The 20,537-nt window shown below is 40.2% G+C and overlaps 1 pseudogene; it reads right to left on the reverse strand.

The window, feature by feature from the left end:
* Nucleotides 1–1,983: 1,983 nt before the first annotated feature.
* LOC104980986 lies at nucleotides 1,984–8,337 on the reverse strand (annotated as a pseudogene).
* Nucleotides 8,338–20,537: the final 12,200 nt, after the last annotated feature.

A 20,537-nucleotide genomic window follows, 5' to 3' on the forward strand; every position in this document is an offset into this window, starting at 1 on the left:
TTAGTCCTTTATCAGATACATGATTTGCAAATATTTTTTCCTGTTCAGTAGGTTTACTTTAATTTGTTGATGATTTCTTCTACTGTGCAGAAGCTTTTTAACTTGATGTTACCTCACTTATTTATTTTTGCTTTCATTTTTTTTGTTGTTGTTGGTAGTGTCAGATTCAAAAATCATCATCAAGACCAATGTCAAGGAGTTTACCACTTATGTTTTCTTTTGGGAGTTTTATGGTTTCAGGTCTTATATTTAAGTCTTTAATCTATTTTGAATTAATTTTGTATGTGGTGTAAGACTGGTCCATTTTCATTCTTTTCCATGTGACTGTCCAATTTTTCAATTGTGTATTCTTGGCTCCTTTGTCGTAAATTAATATATGGTTTATTTCTGGATTCCCTATTCTGATAAGATCAGGTCCATTCAAGGTGGTATGGCTATAAACCGGGCTCCTATTCTGATCCTTTATCAGAATTCTGATCCATGGATCTGTGTGTCAGTTTTTACACCAATACCATACTACTTTGATTACTATTGCTTTGGAGAAGGAAATGGCAACCCACTCCAGTGTTCTTGCCTGGAGAATCCCAGGGACAGGGGAGCCTGGTGGGCTGCCTTCTATGGGGTCACACAGAGTCAGACACGACTGAAGTGACTTAGCAGCGGCAGCTTGTAATATAATTTGAAATCAGGAAGCATCATGCTTCCAGCTTTGTTCTTCTTTCTCAAGGTTAGTTTGGCTATTTAGAGGATTTCATAGTTCCATACAAATTTTAGGATTGTTTGTTCAGTTTCTAGGGAAAATGTCATTGGAATTTTGATAAGCATTGCACTGAATGTGCTTGATTGCTAGATTGTGCCAGATTGCTTTGAGTATTAGGGACATTTTAACATTATTAATTATTTCTGTCCATGAGCATGAAATATCTTTCCATTTATTTGAACCTTCTTTAATTTCTTTCATTAATGTCTTGTGCTTTTCCATACATAGGTCTTCTACCTCCTTAGCTAAATTTACTCCTAGATATTTTATTTTTTTTGGTGCAATTGCAAATGGCATTGTTTTATTAATTTCCCTTTCCAATTGCTCATTATTACTGTGTTAGAAATGCAACATATTTTTGTGTACTGATTTTGTATCCTACAAATTTCACGAATTTGTTCATCAGATAACTAATTTTTTGTTCATTAGATAACAATTTTTTGATGGAGTCTTTAGAGTTTTCTACATATAATATCATGTCGACTAGTGATGGTTTTATTTCTTCCTTTCCAATTTGGACAACTTTTATTTCTTATTCTTGCCTAATTGCTCTGGCTAAGACTTTCAATACTATGTCAAATAAAAGTGATGAGGGTAAATTCTTGTCTTGTTCCTGATCTTAGATGAAAAGTTTTCAGCTTTCACCATTAAGTATGGTGCTAGTTATGGACTTTTCATATATGGCCTTTTCATGTTAAGGCATGTTTCCTCTATACTGACTTTGTTGAGAGTTTTTAATCATAAATTGAATTTTGTTAAATGCTTTTCCTGCATCTATCGAGATGATCATACAATGTTTACCCTGCATTTTGTCAATGTAGTATATCACACTGACTGATTTGTGGATGATGAGCCATCTTTGCATTCCTGGGATAAACCCCACTTAATAATGGTGAATGATCATTTTAATGTTTTGCTGAATTTGATTTGCTAATATTTTGTTGAGGATTTTGCCTCTATGTACATCGGGGATATTGGCATGTAATTCTCTTTTCTTCTGGAATCCTTGTCTTATTTTGACATCAGGGTAATGCTGGCCTCATAAAATGAGATTGTAAGAGTCCTTCCTCTTCTATTTTGTGACAAGTTTGAGAAAGATTGGTGCTAATTCTTCTTTGAATATTTGGTTGAATTTACCAGTGAAGACATCTGGCCCTGGACTTTCTTTTGTTGAGAGATTTGCTTTTTTTTTAATCTACATTTTTATTCACTTTTCAATAAATTTAAATCTTTGAAGGAAAAAGCATCACATGAATTCTGTGTTTAATGGCCTTAGCACAAAAGTTGCTTCCGAATTTGGCATGAACTCTGCCACTGTTCCTGAGTGTGAGTTGTCTTTTCCCAGATAACTCTGGTTTTGTTGGATTTTCTGCCAGGAGTTACTGTGTTGTTCTTTGCTTTGTACACATAAGCACATCTCCTGCCCAGATAGAATTCAATTTCATCTTGGACATACACACCTTCAGTTTTCAGGAGAGCTGTGTGCTCCCTCTGGTTCCATAGACCCTGATTAAAACCAGCAACAATAGCCTTGGACCACAGCCTTCCAGACACATTTATTGTTTTAGAAGTCTTGTTCCCAGCAGGCTGAAGGTCAGGCGACCAGCACCATCAGTCCCATATCCCCTCAATCCTGTCCTCTCTGTTGCTGGAATCCATAGAAATCATGAGCTGGTAGAGCCTTGGAGCCACACCAGTGTCTCAGCAGGAGCAAATAGTTGAGCCTCAAGAGGTTTTTTTATTAATCACTCAATCTCCTTACTAGTAATTACCCTGTTCATATTTTCTATTGCATCATGGTTCAGTCCCGACAGATTGTTGTTTTTAGGGATTTATTCATTTCTTCTAGGTTGTTCAATTTGTTGGAGTGTAACTATTACTCGTAGTCTCTTATGATTCTTTGTATTTCGTATATTTGAATCCCCATGAGTAAGACAACTACAACTGCAAACTAATATCAGTGTATTTGATCACAAGTAGGGCTATGTCCATGATATGTCTCTCTAAATGGTGAACAACAACCTCTGATCAAGTTCAAAACAAGACAAAGTCCAGTCACCCTGGTTTTATATGGTAGCTATATTCTTAGAAATGAAAAAAAAGAAGAAATTAAAATCTATGGAAATCTCAAGGTACAGCAAATCTATGCAAAAAAAAAATTTGGTGTGTTTATATTAAATAGTGTCGATATCCTGAATCAAATAACTAAAAATGACTTCATAACTGTCCAGGAGGACATTAAGAGTGAAATAGAACACAGAGGAAGTTGCCAGATAAAAAGGCAATATTTGAGACATACTGATACAAAAAATATATTTGTTGCTTATCTGACATTTGAAATTCAATGGAGTGACCTTATTTTATCTGGCAACCCTAGACCTATGGCAGTCTTTGTTTTATGGGACTGTTTGGCAAGTCAGCTAGCATTTTGTCCCCCATATACTATGTACTAGCAGGCCGCTTCATTTCTCTACATTCATAACACTGTCACAAATGTGTGAGGTTCCTCCTCACACCTACTAATTTCTCCAACACCAATTAGTCATACTACAATTCAGCTTTGACACTAAGTACTCAGAATTAGCGCAGGCCCCCAGGTTAATATCTCAGTCTTACCAGACTGCCCCCGTTAGACACTAAGTACTCAGAATTAGCGCAGGCCCCGCAGGTTAATATCTCAGTCTCACCAGACTGCCCCTGTTTGACACTAAGTACTCAGAATTAGCGCAGGCCCCACAGGTTAATATCTCAGTCTCACCAGACTGCCCCCGTTTCAACACCGATCACAAGTCCTAGGTTGTCACCTGTACTTCTGATCAAATCGGGATTCCCACAAGCCCCTCGTCAGGTTTGATAATTTTCTGTAGTGACTCACAAAACTCAGAGAAACATTAGCTGACATTTAAAAGTTTATTTTTTAGAGTATGATAAGGGATACAGACAAACAGCAAGATGAAGAAGTGCATAAGATGAATTCTGGAAGGGTCCTGAACGCTGGAGCTTCTGTCCCCAAGGAATTTGGGATGCGTCACCCTCCCAACCCTTGGAGAAGGGAATGGCTACCCACTCCAGTATTCTTGCCTGGAGAATTCCAAGAACAGAGGAGCCGGGAGGGTTACATCCATAAGCTACAGTCCATGGGGTAGGACACAACTGAGCAACTAACACACACGCACAGCTTCCCAACACCTCAGTGTTGTTTGCCAACCCAGAAACATTCTGAACACTATAGTTTAGGAATTTTTATAGCAACTTCAGCATGTAGACATGATTGATTATTAATTCAATATCTAACCCCTCTTCTCTCCCCAGAGGATAGGAGGTGAGGAAATTTCCAAGCCTCTAATCATGACTTGGACCTTCTGGTGACCATCCTGCATCGTGAGTAAGACACTCCTAGCATGCTTATTACTCAGGAAATTGGAAAGGTTTTTGGAGCTTTGTGTCAGGAACCAGGAGCAAAGACCAAATATGTATATCTCTTTTTATGTCACAGAACCCCAATAACTCTTTTAAAAATTCTCACAACTTCCAAAATGCCTTTTATGGGATCTGTCCCTATTGAGAACCACAGTCCTACAGTGAAGATCACCAGAAGAATCCTACATATGCACACAGAGCCCTGATTAACTTTTTAGTGATCGAATCAAACCTTAACAAACAGCTAAAGATTCACAGACATTTGAAAAAGATCCTCAAGGTGAAAAACAACGATGAGAACAAGTGGAATTCTAGAAACAGAAAACAGATAATTGAGAAAGGAAGATATTCATCAAGCAAATAATTTATGAACAATTCTTTGTACCAAAAGACTTGAGTTTCAAGATTAAAAGACCTCATTGAGTGCCAGTACAAAGAATACAGGTCCACATCATGCTAACATTTCAGAACACCAGGGATGAATAGAGGTTTCTAAAGTGAAAGAAAAAGTTATATCAAAATAACTATGAATAAGAAGGGCCATTCCTCCACTGTAATATAAGGAACTAGAAAATATGGAAGAATGTGTTCAAAATTCTAAGGGAAAAAAAAAAACATTTTCAGTCCATTCTATACTCGGTTGAATTATCTATCAGCTATGAAGATGAAGGAAAATTCAGGCTTGAAAAGTCTCAAAAGACTTTTCTCCCATGTATTTTTTTCTCAAGAAGCTATTTGAAAATGTGATCCATGAAAAATGAGGCAGTTAATACACCCCAAAAGAGAAAGTCATGTCATCTAGGTATCAGACTCAGGCACAGGCAATTTCCAGGTTTATGAAGGGAAGTTCCAGAGCTGTAGCTACATAACTGGCCCAGAGAGTAAGACATTTGCTTGGATCTAGATAATGGAGGCAGAAAAGTTGTCTGAAAGTTATCTGAGAAGTTATCTGATACATTTAACTATGTGAACAACTGTGTTAAGAATCCGACCATTAGAAACAAGACATTTAAGCAAAAGAGGGCAGAGGGGTGGAGGAGCAATTATTAACCCTAATAATATCAAAATGTTTACAGGAAAGGAGGAATAGTTTTTGGCTTTGCAATGAACAGTATTTATATAATCATAATAATTACAATACTGGAAATGGATTTAACCAAGAATTTGAGTACTGGAAAAAAGAAGGAAGTAGCAAGAAAGCAATATCCATTTAACTAGTGAGAAAGCCCATAGTTAAGTCATCCAACCAATTACATATATGCATATCCATAGAAAAATAGAGATAAATACTAAAGAAAAGAAAGAACTAAAAAATAAAGTTAACTGGACAAGGGTAGCTGTTTTTCCTTATGAGACTTTTGGAATAATTTAATATTTAAAGCTATATGTTTCTATACAAAAGTAAAAATTAATTTCAAGAAATTAATATGGCTGTGGTAGAAGTAGTCTGGAGGACTTCCCTGGTGGTCCGGTGGTTAAGAATCCCCCTGTCAATGCAGGGAACATGGGTTCCTTCCCTAGTGTGGGGAGGACTTCCCACATGCCATGGGACAGCTGAGCCTGTGCATCACAACTACAGAGCACAAGCTCTGGGGACCACAAGCCACAACCACTTAACCTGCTCGCCGCAGCTAGAGAAAGCCTGTGCAGCAGCCAGAATAAAATAAAACGGATAATTAAAAAATAATAATAATCTGGAAACGTTTTTGTTTCGTTCTGTGTGGGTTTTTGGGTTTTGTCTCTTTTTTTCTGTGCTGGTCTTGGGTGCTGCCCAGGCTTTCGGAGGGGATTGGGCAGGGGGGCAGCTACTTTTCCTTGTGATGTGCAGGCTTCTATTTGCAATGGCTTCTCCTGTTCAGGAACACAGGCTCCAGACTCAGGGGCTCAGTAGTTGCAGTACACAGGCTTAGTTGCTCCTCAGCGTGTGAAATTTTCTCAGACCAGGGACTGAACCAGTGTCCCCTGCATTGGCAGATGGATTGTTAACCACTGGACCATCAGAGAAGTCCTGGAAACTTTTGAAAGTAGAATCTGCTGCATTCGGACACTAAATTTATTCCTTAAGCTACTCTCTGTCTCATGACGGGGCAAAATAGATCAGCCTCTTTGAATAGGGAAATCAATGACTCCTGTTTAGAAAAGGACCACAGGGAAGGAGTTTGGGAAGAACCCTGCTGTACGCACCTGCTATGACCATAATCCTGCTCTCTTATTCAGAGTTTTGCCAAGTCGCCAGGAGCAGAAAAATGCTTTCTTTACCACATAGAGCAAAGAAACGAGTGGTTTGATAACAAAGACTGATAAATGTCTCATCAGAGGAAGCCTGGGCCTCCCAAAAGTTATAAATTACAACTTTGGTGACACTTATCAGGGTTCCGGAAGTTGCAACTGGGACATGGAGAAACCACAAAAGACTAGTGTTTTCTTCAAACACAGAGAAAGACCTGGAGTCAGTTTAAACAAAGATTCCCATCTATTGAAGCAGATTGGTAAGAAAAAAGTCTAAGAGATGTGTCTACCTCTTTAAATCTTGCTCTAAATTGCAGGTTGCCTTTCATGCATAAGATTAGAGATTTAAGATTAGAAATTGTCCAATCGCTGTTCAGTTTTAATGGAGAGTTTTATTTTGGTAGAAAAAAAAGACACACAAATGGACTGAGTGGGGTGCTATAGTTTGTAACTCAGTTAGCCATACTTAGGAAAAACCTGTCTGCCATGATTCAAATGGGTGGCAGCTCTACCTGGACTACAGAACTGGTGTGTGAAAAGAGACAGCATCTTATGGTCTCACCATCCTGTTTCTGGGACTTCATGAGAAATGGTACTTTCCTTTTGGGGCCTATAGCCCACTTCAAGGCAGATCTGAAGATTTGTACATGTTGGTTCATCACAAATTCTGATTGAGGCATTGACATTGATTTGGTTCCAAGATAAGAATGGACTATATCCCAGTGTACTTTAATAAGTATTCCATTAAGAAACTTTGAATTTTTAGTAAGAGAAGTTGAAAAACCTACGAGTTAGAGATTTTAGTCAATCATTTCTGAAAATGTTTTTACAAAGTTTTGGTTGGTTTATTAAGTAGACCCTAAAGACAAAACAGAGAAGGCAATGACACCCCACTCCAGTACTCTTGCCTGGAAAATCCCATTGATGGAGGACCCTGGTAGGCTGCAGTCCATGGGGTCACTAAGAGTCGGACACGACTGAGCGATTTCACTTTAACTTTTCACTTTCATGCATTGGAGAAGGAAATGGCAACCCACTCCAGTGTTCTTGCCTGGAGAATCCCAGGGACGGGGGAGCCTGGTGGGCTGCCATCTATGGGATCGCACAGAGTCGGACACGACTGAAGCGACTTAGCAGCAGTAGCAGCAGCAGACAAAAAGATAGACATAGGACATAATCACCAAGTGTGAGTGTGCTGTTGGGGCCCAGGGCAGGCCACCCTAAAACATGTCTCAATGGCATATTATTTTTGAATTAAAGTTACTTAAGAAATGGTTTACGCAAGAGGGACACTTTGACCTTCCTTTCTGTCTCCCTGAAAGTAGGAAATAAATCTCCCATATGAAAAGTGCCCTCCCTATACTAAGAGGTAGAAAGTGAAAGTGAAGTCGCTCAGTCATGTCTGACTCTTTGTGGCCCCATGGACTGCAGCCTACCAGACTCCTCCATCCATGGAATCCTCCAGGCAAGAGTACTGGAGTGGGTTGTCATTTCCTTCTCCAAAAGGTAGGACATCCTTATGACCAGAGACAGGGAATTCAAAGCCAAGAAGCCTATGTAGACAAAATTTATTATTTATTTACTAATCTTCCACCCAAACCCAAACTTTGCTTAAATTCCTAATTAAGGACCCAAACCTAAGTTTCTTCTTCCTGCCAATTCCTCTCAAAATTATTGTTTCTTTTCTAGAAAGTATAAAAGCTGTCTTCTTTGGCTACTTCTTAGGTCCCATTTCAATGAGACCTCCATGAACATGAATTAAACTCATCTTTTTTTCTTCTGTTAATCTCTCTTGTGTCAATTTTATTGTTCGTTCAGCCACAAGAACTCAAGAGGGATAGAGGGGGAAACTTATTTCTTCCTGATGGTACCCTGGGTAGGAGGAGCAGCTTTAAGCTGTCAGAGGTGTCTGACACAGGTTTCGGCATCCTTTTGAGATGTAGAAATCACCATCTCAAACTGCAGAGTTCTCAGCTCTCCAGATAAGCTCTGGCAAAGTCTCCCTTCACGATTGATGAAATATGGAGTTTTCCTGGACTCTGGCTACAGAAGTCTGCCTGTTAATCAGGAAATAGTCACTCAGGGCATTGTGGGTAAGATAGGATGTCAGCGTACAGCTGTCCACACCAGCAATCTTTGCATAGTCATGGTGGACTTCATGAGGATAAGAACACATGAGAAGGAAAGCTCTGCCTCATTCCCCGTTTCCTGCCTTTCAACTTCCTCTAGCAGTAAAATGCTAGCCACACAACTTTCCCCACTCTTCAAGAAACCAAATACTATTTAATTACTGCAGACACTAGCTACCATTCATGGAGTGGTTACTATTTGCCAGGCACATGCCTCATTTCCCTGTAACAATCTCACAAGAAGAGACGTGCCATTTTCCAGATGAGGAAGCAGAGGCTTTAAGAGGTAGTAACATGCTAAAGATCATGTAGTGCTGGTATTCAGATTTATACAGTTTGAGCAGATATCCTATTTCTATTTATTTTTGTATAAATAAACCTGAGTTGGGTTTTTTTGTCACTTACAACCAAAGAGTGTTATCCAGTAGGGATGGTTAATGTGACACTGTACATCAGCCGTGGCAAAACATGAAACCACCAAGCCCCAAGAAAAACAGGCATTGAGTCTCAGAATCTTCTGGAACTGAAGTTTCACATGCTTCAGTGCTTCATTCCTTATTTCTATTCTTGGTTTCTTCCATTGACTGGTTGATGGTAAGTTAGAGTAGGGGGATTATTTCTGAGATTTCAAGTAATTTTTAATTTAGTCTAATATTTGTCTTTTTATTTTTCTACACTGAATATGTGTTTCTTACATAGGTTTTTAAAAGTATGAGGAAAACAAAATCAAAAGGAGCTTCTGAATGCTGATTACTCATCACCACTTAATTGCTCATGATCCCAGAAATGTATATATATATATATATAAATATATATACAGACTCCTACACGCCAGAAAAGTGGATTTAAATGTGGCTGGATAAAATGTTGAAATGTCCATTATTTTTCTCTCTCTCATTTTCTCTTCCCCTTTTTCTTTCACCCCAACTTAAGGGGTAACCTGCTCTACTTCAAGGGAGGTATGTGGTAGGAAGGACAGAAAATAAAAATAGTATGCAAAATACTTTCTTTCTGGCTTTTATTTCCAAAAAGGTAAGGGCCAGAAAGAGAAGAGGAATTGTGGGTAGAAGCAGAATATGTGGAAGAACCATGAACAGAAAACGATCTCCTCAATACTAAGAAAAGACTCACCAGGGAGAAGAGTAGCAAGTTGATAGTCTCAGAGTAATGACACCAAAGAGTAAGCTTTTTTTTTCTAACATCAAATAATTATCTAAAAATTTTAAAACAACTTTTTTTAATAATTCATACACCAATGAATATAAAAGTAGAAGTGGAAAGTACTAACATAAGACAATATTTAACATCAACAAGACTCACCTAAACAGGCACCTTCACCAAAAGCTTTTAGAAAGTCTGAAGTGAGGGAAAAGTCATTGAATCAAGGATCTGGAGTTTTCCTACTTTTAAGCCACTCCTTTAATTTTAAAGCTCTCTAGAGACAGAGATGAAACAAGGAGTAAAGTTCTGTGAAGATATTTTTAGTACTCTGCTTTCTTAAAAGCTTAAGGGAATTGGCACGTTCATATTTTTTATGTGTAAAAGGTCTGTCCTGGTTTCTTCTTTTCAGCTTCTGGATGTCATTCACCAAGGATCAGTGAGCTGGATGTTCCATAGGTGTGATCCAAAATTCTTCCCTACCAGCCTTTTCCCTTCCATCTGGGGATTAGCCCAGGCCATGAGTAAATCATATCTTTCTGCCAGGTAAATAACTCACTGCTCAAACCCAGAAAAGGCTGCAGGGCTGGGAGTTGGGGGTAAAGAAAGGGCAAGATCTTACCACCTGATTCAGTTTTCTGGTTGTTTCAAATTTTTCTTACATAAACTTTTTATCCTGGAATAATTTTAGATGTACCAAAAAGTTGCAAACATAATACAGAGAATTAATATATACCTTTCATCCAGTTTTACCTAATGTTAACATTTTATAGTACATGATATATTTGTCAAAGCTAAGAAAATAGTATTAGCACATTTTGGTTGAATAGACTTTATTCCGATTTTACCAGCTTTTCCTCTAATGTCATTTTTCTGTTCCAGGATCCAATTCAGGATGCTGCTGCTGCTAAGTCGCTTCAGTCGTGTCCGACTCTGTGTGACCCCATAGACAGCAGCCCACCAGGCTTCCCCGTCCCTGGGATTCTCCAGGCAAGAACACTGGAGTGGGTTGCCATTTCCTTCTCTAGTGCATGAAAGTGAAAAGTGAAAGTGAAGTCGCTCAGTGGTATCCGACTCTTAGCGACCCCATGGACTGCAGCCTACCAGGCTCCTCTGTCCACGGGATTTTCCATATCGCAATTTGTAATTCATTGTTTTAAATTTTAATTGTATAAAATTGACACTTATTCATGGTTTAAAAAGTCAAAAGATTGTATACCACTTAAAACAAAGAAAAGCAATCTGCCCAAACCTTCCTCACCTCAAGTTCCTTTCTCCCAAAGGTAAACAATTTTATCTTTCTCTCTCTTTGATCCTCCCTTCCTTCAATCCGTTCTCACTGACCCCTGGACTGTTCCTTGAACATGCCAAGCCTACTTTCATTTTAAGGCCAAGTCTTTACTCGAATATCTTCTTCCCAAAGAACTCTATCATGACCGCCCTATTTAAAATTGTAACACTCATGCACTCCCAATCACTCTTACTTTGCTTTGTTCTTTCTTTTTTCCTACAACACTGTTGTTTATTACACACATTGTTTATTATCTCTCTCTCTACTAGAAGATAAGCTCTGTCTCTACTAGAAGGCAGAAATATTGTCACTGATGAATTTTAAACACCCTAGAACAGTGCTTGGCCTGCAGTAGTCACTCAAATCTTCGTTCAATAATTGAATGAATAAATGAGTACTGAGAGAAAAGGAAGCAAGTGGGGGAGATATAAGCTTGTTTCTCCTCCAGTTCTGCAATATTCTTCTTGTTCCCATTTGACAGAGACTAACAGGGAGCCAGCTGGCAAGGGAAAATTGTGGTGTGCAGGGTTCTAGTCCCAGCATTACAGAGCAAAGTGCAGAAGGGTGGGTTCGAAGCTAAGACACAATCATGTAATAACTGGCATGTACACACACACACACACACACACACACACACACTTATCTTGCCCTAATGATTACAATATAGCATACATTTCTATTTTTGGTTAAATCAATGTTTATCAATTATGTTATGGTTTGTATGTACTATTGTTTACAGCTGAGTCATGTTCTGAACATGATAACATTTCCTTTCTTACATGACGTTCTCTTTTTCTTGAATTTAATAATTGTCTTATCTTTCTGTGTTCTCAATTTTATCCCCAAAATTCTTTCATAGAACTATATAAAACTCTTCTCAAAACAAACACATCAAGAGTCTATGAGCCCAGTTCTTTTCTTGACCACATCCTTCTTGTCCTCCTACTTTATATTTTCATCTATTTGTTTCTTTATTTCTATGGTTAAGTCTTCCCATATTCCATAAGAGCCTGTGTGTGTGTGTGTGTGTGTGTGTGTGAGAGAGAGAGAGAGAGAGGCTTTTAATACAATAGTCCACAAAATCAAATGTATCAGATGATCCATTAGTTCTTTAAATTTCTTTCCTCCCAGAGCTCTATAGCCTGCTCCAGGTTGGCTGTTTCTTCTTGAGGCCTGTTGCTTGGTTGTTGTGCTGGAACTTTCCTTTTCTATCATCCTGAATGTCTTCTCACTTATGTTGAATCCTCTATATTTTAAATTCTAGGCTTCTTCTTCTTGGTTTAATTGTTTTTTGAGACTCACATCTTGCAGTATCTTCCTGAGAAAGTATGGCATGGGAGATAAGTGTTTGTCTGAATTGGCCTAGTCTCGGTCTTTATAGATAGTTTGTCTGGGTAAGAAAATTTAAGTTGAAAACTATTTTCCCCAGAATAATGAAGGTAATGCTCCATTATCTTCTATTTTCCAAGTTGCAGTTGAAACGTCCTACGTCATTCCATCTCCCAGTCCTTTATATGTAACCTATTTTTCCTTCTTGTACTCCTCTCTGGAAAAGCTTTGGTTGGTTGGTTCTTTGTGTCTCTGATGATCATGACTATTTACTCACATGTGAAAATAAGAAACCAAAAGGCTGATCAGTGTGTATGGATGGAGCATGTTGAAAACTAGCCAATTTTTTTTAAAATAAATCCATTCTGTCAGTATTTATTTTTGGACTGGTCAGTTTCTCCAGATAGAAATAATTTAGTTTTCTATTTTAGGTATTTCTGATGATTGGAGAGCCTGCTAAGTATATGGATTCTCACTTAATGGCACTCTTCTCAATATGGCACTCTGCTCTGCCCTCTGTTGCACCTGAGTTCTCAACTCCAGAGCTTCTTTGCCACAGTCTCTGCAGAAAATATATTTGCCCCATTTCCTTGTCAGTCAATAACTGCTTGGTTGTGTGTAGTAGGGAAAAGGATATGAAGCCTAAGGATTTTACTCAGTCATTTTGTTTGAAGTCATACCCTGAACCATTTCTTGTTTTATACTACTGTGTGTCTCCGAGCATATCATGTTGAGGCCTCCATTTTTTCCTCTGAACTCTGAGGACCTTTGAGACACATGTATTCTCTAAGGTCTTCTCAGCCCTGGCCTTCTCAACCCTAGCCTATGAACCTTCACAAGGTAGAGCTCTCTGCCTAGCAAGTAGCACAGATAAGAATATATAGGAGGTCAAGAAAGGGGTGGTAACAGTAAGACAGAGTTGTAGGAAGACATCAAAGAAAAGATGGGACTTGAGAAGGACTAGAGACAGTTGGAGAAGTAGGTCAGGAGAGAGAACCTCCTCAGGTGGTCCAACATGAAGATATATTGGGGCAGAATTGTCAGCAATTTTAGAGCCTGGTAAATAGAGGATTATAGAGGATTGTGAAGTTGGAGAGTAAATTTTGATCAGATTGTGACGGATTTGATTCTCTTCTCTAAATCAGTTGTTCTGATGATTAAAATTATCTGGAGATCTTTGAAAAAAATGCCCAGTTCAGTTCAGTCGCTCAGTCGTGTCTGACTCTTTGTGACCCCATGAATCACAGCACACCAGGCCTCCCTGTCCATCACCAACTGCTGGAGTCTACCCAAACCCATGTCCATTAAGTCGGTGATGCCATTCAACCATCTCATCCTCTGTTGTCCCCTTCTCCTCCTGCCTTCAATCTTTCCCAGCATTAGGGTCTTTTCAAATGAGTCAGCTCTTCACATCAGGTGGCCAAAGTATTGGAGTTTCAGCTTCAACATGAGTCCTTCCAATGAACACCCAGGACTGATCTCCTTTGGGATGGACTGGTTGGATCTCCTTGCAGTCCAAGGGACTCTCAAGAGTCTTCTCCAACACCACAGTTCAAAAGCATCATTCTTCGACTCTCAGCTTTCTTTATAATCCAACTCTCACATCCATACATGACCACTGGAAAAACCATAGCCTTGACTAGACGGACCTTTGTTAACAAAGTAATGTCTCTGCTTTGTAATATGCTGTCTAGGTTAGCCATAACTTTCTTTCAAAGGAGTAATTTCATGTGGCAATCTCCATCTGCAGTGATTTTGGAGCCCAGAAAAATAAAATCAGCCACTGTCTCCCCATCTATTTGCCATGAAGTGATGGAACTGGATGCCATGATCTTAATTTTCTGAATGTTGAGCTTTAAGCCAACTTTTTCACTCTCCTCTTTCACTTTCATCAAGAGGCTCTTTAGTTCCTCTTCACTTTCTGCCATAAGGGTGGTGTCATCTGCATACCTGAGGTCATTGATAAGTCTCCCAGCAATCTTGATTCCAGCTTGTGCTTCCTCCAGCCCAGTGTTTCTCATGATGTACTCTGCATATAAGTTAAATAAGCAGGGTGACAATATACAGTCTAGACCTTATAAATCAAAATGTTAGAGAGTCAAGCCCAAGAACCTGTATTTCTATAAACCTGCCACTTGACTCTGCCAAACCAGAAAGTTTGGAACCACTTCTTTAGGCAATGGGCCATGGATGATTTGGAATCAAGAATCATGATTGGGGATTCTAGAAAAGATGAATTTGATGAACCATATGCAATGTAGACTGGAGTTGAGGAACAGGAGACAACTAATCATTGGAAACAATTTCAATTCCCCCAGCAGAGGGTCACGAGGGCCTAGAGAAGGGAGGTGGGTAGGGAGAGAGAAAAAAGGGAGTGTACCAATTTATCTGTTATGATAAACTTTGTCCAACCCCCACCCCAATTCACATGTTGATGTCCTAACCCCTGGTACCTCAGAATGTGACCTCATTTGGAATTAGGGTCATTGCAGATGTTATTAGTTAAGTCAGGATGGTATTATTAGGGTGGGGCCTAATCTAACATGATGTGTTCTTATAAAAAGGGGAAATATGGTCACTGGCACAGACACACATAGAGGGAAGATGGTGTGAAGAGAAACAGGGAAAAGATGGCTAATTACAGACCAAGGAGAGAGGCCTAGAACACATTCTTCCTTCAGCCCTTGTAAGGAACCAATCCTGCCAACACCATGATCTTGGTCTTTTAGCTTCCAGATCTATGAGACAGTAAATTTCTGTTTAAGCCGCCCAGTTTGTTTTACTTGGTTATGGCAGTACTAGAAAAGTAAAATACACCATCTTTTTGGAAACATATTCCTGAATTCAAGGTACTTCTTCTTCACTTTTCATGAGCAATGATTCCCCAAAGCCACATGCAGAGAAGACTAGAAGCAGTGGTTCCATGTACAAGATCCTCTTCTACCTAAAGAGTGAATGGGGGTGACTTTTCTGGGTCACTGATCAATTGTTCCCAGAACCCACCTGAAAAGTCAAAGAACCAACTCCAGTGATTGGAAATTGCTAGGCAGAAATGCCCATTCTCCCCACATGAGAAAGTAATCAGTGCCAAGAATCTCAGATAGTGGGTAAACCACAGAGGAGAAAGGAAACTCATCTCTGTGGAGCCATTAACATCTCACTGGTGGCTCATTCAGAAAGAATCAGAGCTGCAAAGGTGGAACAACCTACAAAAAAAGGTAAACCCTGGCTCTGTAATTTTATAACTTGGCCTTTGCTGAAATAACTATCCCCCTTGGCTAGACAAAGAATTTCCAAGAACTCTATATATCAAGGTCAATGGCATGATGACCAGGGACAGGCAAGTCTACAGAGAGATCTTGGCGTCAAGCCAATCAGTGCTGCCATTACTAACATCGTTGGCCCCCTTGGCCCTTTTACCTGCCAGTGTTCTCAACACCAACCCTCACTGTAGGTCACTGGACATCTGCTCTCTTCAGAGCTGCCAAGTTTTGCTAGAGAAAGTATTACAACCATTCCACAGGACCTGCTAAACATTCCACTTCCCAACCACATCTGGGCCCTCCCTGCTTTCACAGCTATCCACCTGAAATCAACATCCTGTTGCTTCTCTCCCAGACCTTGCACCATGGAAATATCATCAGCAAAATCCATACTGTGGATTTCTTCAGAAAAGAAATTCAAGGAACAACAGAAGAGGTAGCTTTAAAAAGATTTATGAGGTAGAGTAACCAACTGCAGTGTGTAAACTATGGATCCCAATTTAAATGAACTAAAAAAAAATTATTATAAGACAATTGACAAATTGTGAACGCTGAATATTTGGTAATCTAAGGAATTATTAATGGTTTCTAAGTATGATAATGTTTATGTTTAAAGGACATTTATTTTAGAGATACCTGTTGAAATATTTATAGATGATATGACTGCTTCAAAGTAATGAAGTAGGAGGAGCATGTGCGGGTATATATGAAACAGATTGGCCATGTACTAATAATTGTTGAAGCTGAGTGAATCAGGTTCATTAAAGTATTTTCTCAACTTTTGTGAATGCTTGGAAGTTTTCCATCATTAAATGCTTTTTAAGAAAAGATTCGTCTATACAACATTCAAAATTCATTAAAAATGAATTTCAACTTTTGCTTCATTTGTCAAAAAAGTACACAAGGAATTACATTGTTTGAGACCTGGAAATATCAGCGCAAAAATCTGAAGACTCTTGTGTCTCCTCCAAGTCCCACTAACTCAGGCCATGTCTCTCTTCTCTGATTCCCTCTCAAACTCTCTGGCCTACGTGGACTCATCTGCCTTTTTCACCACCCTTTCCCTCTTGCCTCTTCCTGCCCTTTTCCTGATCTTCCCTGATCCTTCATGCAAGTAGCTCCAAGCCCTTTTCAATCTAGTCTTCTGAACTCCTTCCAATTCTCACTGCTACATATAACCCTGCTTAGCTCAACAAGAGCAGAAGAGTCTGGCAGAAAATACCAGAAAGCACTCCAATATATGTTAGTATTTTGTTCATGTAAAAAAGGAGTGAAGACTAAATAAGATTAGGATGTTATATATAGTTTGTGTCCTCTCTCTCAATCTTATTTTATCTATGTATTTATTGCTTAATATTATAAGCACTTTTCCAAATCCTTGAGTATTCTTAGAAAACCTGGATTTTTTCATGTCCACAGAGTACTCTACCATACGTATTTATCCCATTCTTATGTTAGATCCGGTGATCCCTTAGTTGCCAAAGCCTTCAGTCCTCTTTCTCTTTGACTTTCCACAGTACATGACACTACTGATCATCCTTCTGCCTTGAAAATTTCCTCCATTTGCTCTTGTTGAGTCCCCTTGGTCTCCCTTCTCACTGAAGCCCTTCTTCAAGTCAGGGAGAGAGGCTTTATCCTAGCTGTTGGCTAGAGATTGGCTTTGAAAGACATCTGCTCTTTATCACTGTTGGCAGTTTTCTAGGACTGCCGTAACAGAATACCACAGACTGGGAGGCATCAACAACAGAAATGTCTTTCACAATTCAGGAGGCTAGAAGGCTGACATCAAGGGGTCATCAGGGTTGTTTTCTCCAAAAGCCTCTTTCTCTGGCCCTCCACCCTCAGCCCTAACCTCTTTCCAGGGTTCCAGACCTGCATCTCCCCTGTCTATTGTGCATGACCACCAAAATATAGTCCATTATAGAATCACCAACTCCACTGGCCAACCTCAGGGAGCCATCTTCAACCAGCCCTGCTTGCCTCCTTGCACCTGCCCACGTGGCTGCCACTTCCTCAGGGTTCAGCTTGATGTCTCAGAGTCACCATCCACTCTTCCTTTACCCTCCACTTCACCGAGTGACAAGCCCTGCAGAAATCTATTTCTGAGATATTTCCCACAACAGTTTCTTATGTCTCATTCTCACTGCTCCACTCAGACTTTGAATTTTCATCTCCCATTTGCATTCACCACCTACTTGATCTTTTATCTTCTATTTCTGTCCTCTCCAATCTATGTTACATCCAATCACCATATTAACCTTCCTAAAGTTTGGCTTTCAGTGCGTGGTTTACCTGTTCAATAATCTCCAGCAGCTCCACATTACTTACCAAACTGAGTTTTGATGTTTAAGGCCCAATTTAATATGACATGCCAAATAACATCCCCAATCTTATTTTTCACTTCCTCCCACACACATCTTGGATGGGGAAGAGTATAGCTCCAGAGTCAGAATCCAACCTAGTGCTTCGGCCTTGGGTAAATTATCTTAAGCCTCTGCTTCACCATCCATAAAACAGGAGTATTTGCAGCACTTACCTCATGTGTTATTGGGAGGATAGGATGAGATACAGTACACAAAACATAAAATCAGGCATAAACAAACATCAGACACTGTTACTATTATGACATCACTGCAATCAAACTGAATCTCTTGGTCTCCCCATACAAGTTTTGAGTTTTATTTTTCATCCCCCTACTTTTGCTCATACTGTTCCCCTGCCTGCAGTTTTTACCCACCATCTTCACCTTCTGAAATCCTATTCAAGGCCCTGCTCAGATGCTCTTTCTCTGAGCTTTTCCTCAACCACAAGCTTTAAGAGCTTTATCCTCACCCCTCTCAGCTTTGCTTACAATACTTCTAAGGCATTTACACCACCTTCTGGTAAGCTATGTGAATGCTTTATCTTCCTACAAATTAAGACAGTGCATGTCCTCTTTATATTTAATAACCTCTACGCAGCCCAGCACAAGGTCTGTCACAGAGCTGAAACTTAGGAAACTTTAATCAAAAGTTTAAGTGGATGATATTTCCTGTTTCTCAACAATAAAGTTGCATCCTGATACCTGTTTATTAATCAAATATTTATTAAGCATCCTATTAATCTTATTAATACCTCTTATTAAGTCTAGGATTAATGAATATGGTTCTTGCCCTATCAAAACTTACAGCCTAGTTCAGAAGATTATGCTTTCAGAAGTAAAACTGAGAACAAGTCAAGGCAATATTTAGCAATGTGTTTAATCAACTGTAATCAAATTTCACAACATATAATCCAGACAGTTTCCTGGGTGGTCAAGCTAGAAAGGAGTCTTTGAAGGAGTCAGAAAGTGGGGAGGGGAGAGACAAAGACAGAAATCTTCACTAGAAGGTTGAGCTCACTGGAAGGCAGATGAATTTAGACAGAGAAAGTAGAGGGAGGAGTAATTTTACAACAGAATTATTATTATACCTGCTTTATTGGGGAGGGAGATAAGCTAATTGGAATACGATACCTACTAAGTTAAGGATTCTTTGCTATGAAGTATCAGTAGATGACAATGGATACCAACTACAGTGTTCACATACAGTAATTATCATAACTATAGACATCAGGGATTAGCATTTACCTGTCAGAAGTCCATGTGAGTAATGGGCATTTCCCAAGCCTGTAGCAGAATAAAAGTAGCTACAGTTTCTGAGGAGTCAACTTGGATTGAAGAAGTTTTTGAGTTTTTTGCCTTTTTTATTTTGAGGCTCTAAAGTCACCCATGCTTCATCCAAGAGAAAAAGGTTTGCAGGGAAGTCAGACTTCCCTCTACATCACATACATATGGTCCTAAGTAAAGGTGGGCTTCCCTGAGAGTTCAGCTGGTAAAGAATCCTCCTGCATTGCAGGAGACCAGGGTTTGATCCCTGGGTTGGGAAGATGCCCTGGAGAAGGGAAAGGCTAGCCACTCCAGGATTCTGGCCTGGAGAATTCCATGAACTGTATAGTCCATGGGGCTGCAAAGAGTCAGACATGACTGAGCGACTTTCACTCACACACTCAAAAGCTTGAGACAGTTGTGAATTAGGACATGCAAGGTGAGGAATCCTAGAAAGAAAACTATTGCCCTAAAAGATCTCCCCCAAAAGCCTGTCCACAAGCCTGAAGCAACACCATTATACACCATGCAGTTATATCCAGTTCTTTCCTTCCTAAGGAGGGCCACATTTAGTCTCCAATCTTTTGGTTTGGATGTGATTAGCATTCATTTGAGAGGAGGAAAGAGGACATAGAGACTGAGGATGAGTCCCTGACAGGAAAATTGGGAACAAAATAACTGGGAAAAGGGGAAAATAACTTGGTAAAGGGAAAAGCCTCCTGTCCCGAGAAGACTGCGCCCGGGGCGCTTCCTCCGCTGTGCGGGCGCCTGCAGTAAGTGGGGAGGCCTGGCGGCCGAGCCCGCCGGCGCCCAGCCCTCAGATGCGCCGAGCGGCAGCCTCAGCCCTGGGCGGCACGTGAGAGGGCGGCTGGCCCGCCCTGGTCCGGGTAGCAGAGGATGCATTTCTGCCCGGTCTTACGAATTGGGAACGGCCGGCCTTGGCGCTGCAGTTTGGCCGCGGAGAGACTGACTTGGCTCCCTTCCCACCACGACTTTCGCAAAGGCTTCCTTGTGGGCCGGGCAGAGGATGATGCTGCGCCTGCCCTCCCTGGGCCCGCCCCGCACTGCACGTCTCCTGGGCCCACCAGGCCTGCTCACCGGGAGTTTCAAGCTCAGCCAGACGGGAGGGGTTTAAATGAATGACATGTTTCTTCCAAAGTCAGAATTAATGGGTCTTATTTCTGTATCTAACTCCCGTCTCATCTTCCAGTTTTCTGTGTCATGAACTCCGCAGCCCGGAGCGTGCTGACCAGGCCAAGACCGGCGCTCGTGCTGCCACCTGCTGGTGAAAAAACTCGAGCGGCCAACCGACTGCCGTCGGGTGGCCAGTGAC

The sequence above is a fragment of the Bison bison genome, unplaced genomic scaffold (genome assembly GCF_000754665.1).
Source record: "Bison bison bison isolate TAMUID 2011002044 unplaced genomic scaffold, Bison_UMD1.0 scf7180017864508, whole genome shotgun sequence".
Taxonomy (NCBI): domain Eukaryota; kingdom Metazoa; phylum Chordata; class Mammalia; order Artiodactyla; family Bovidae; genus Bison; species Bison bison.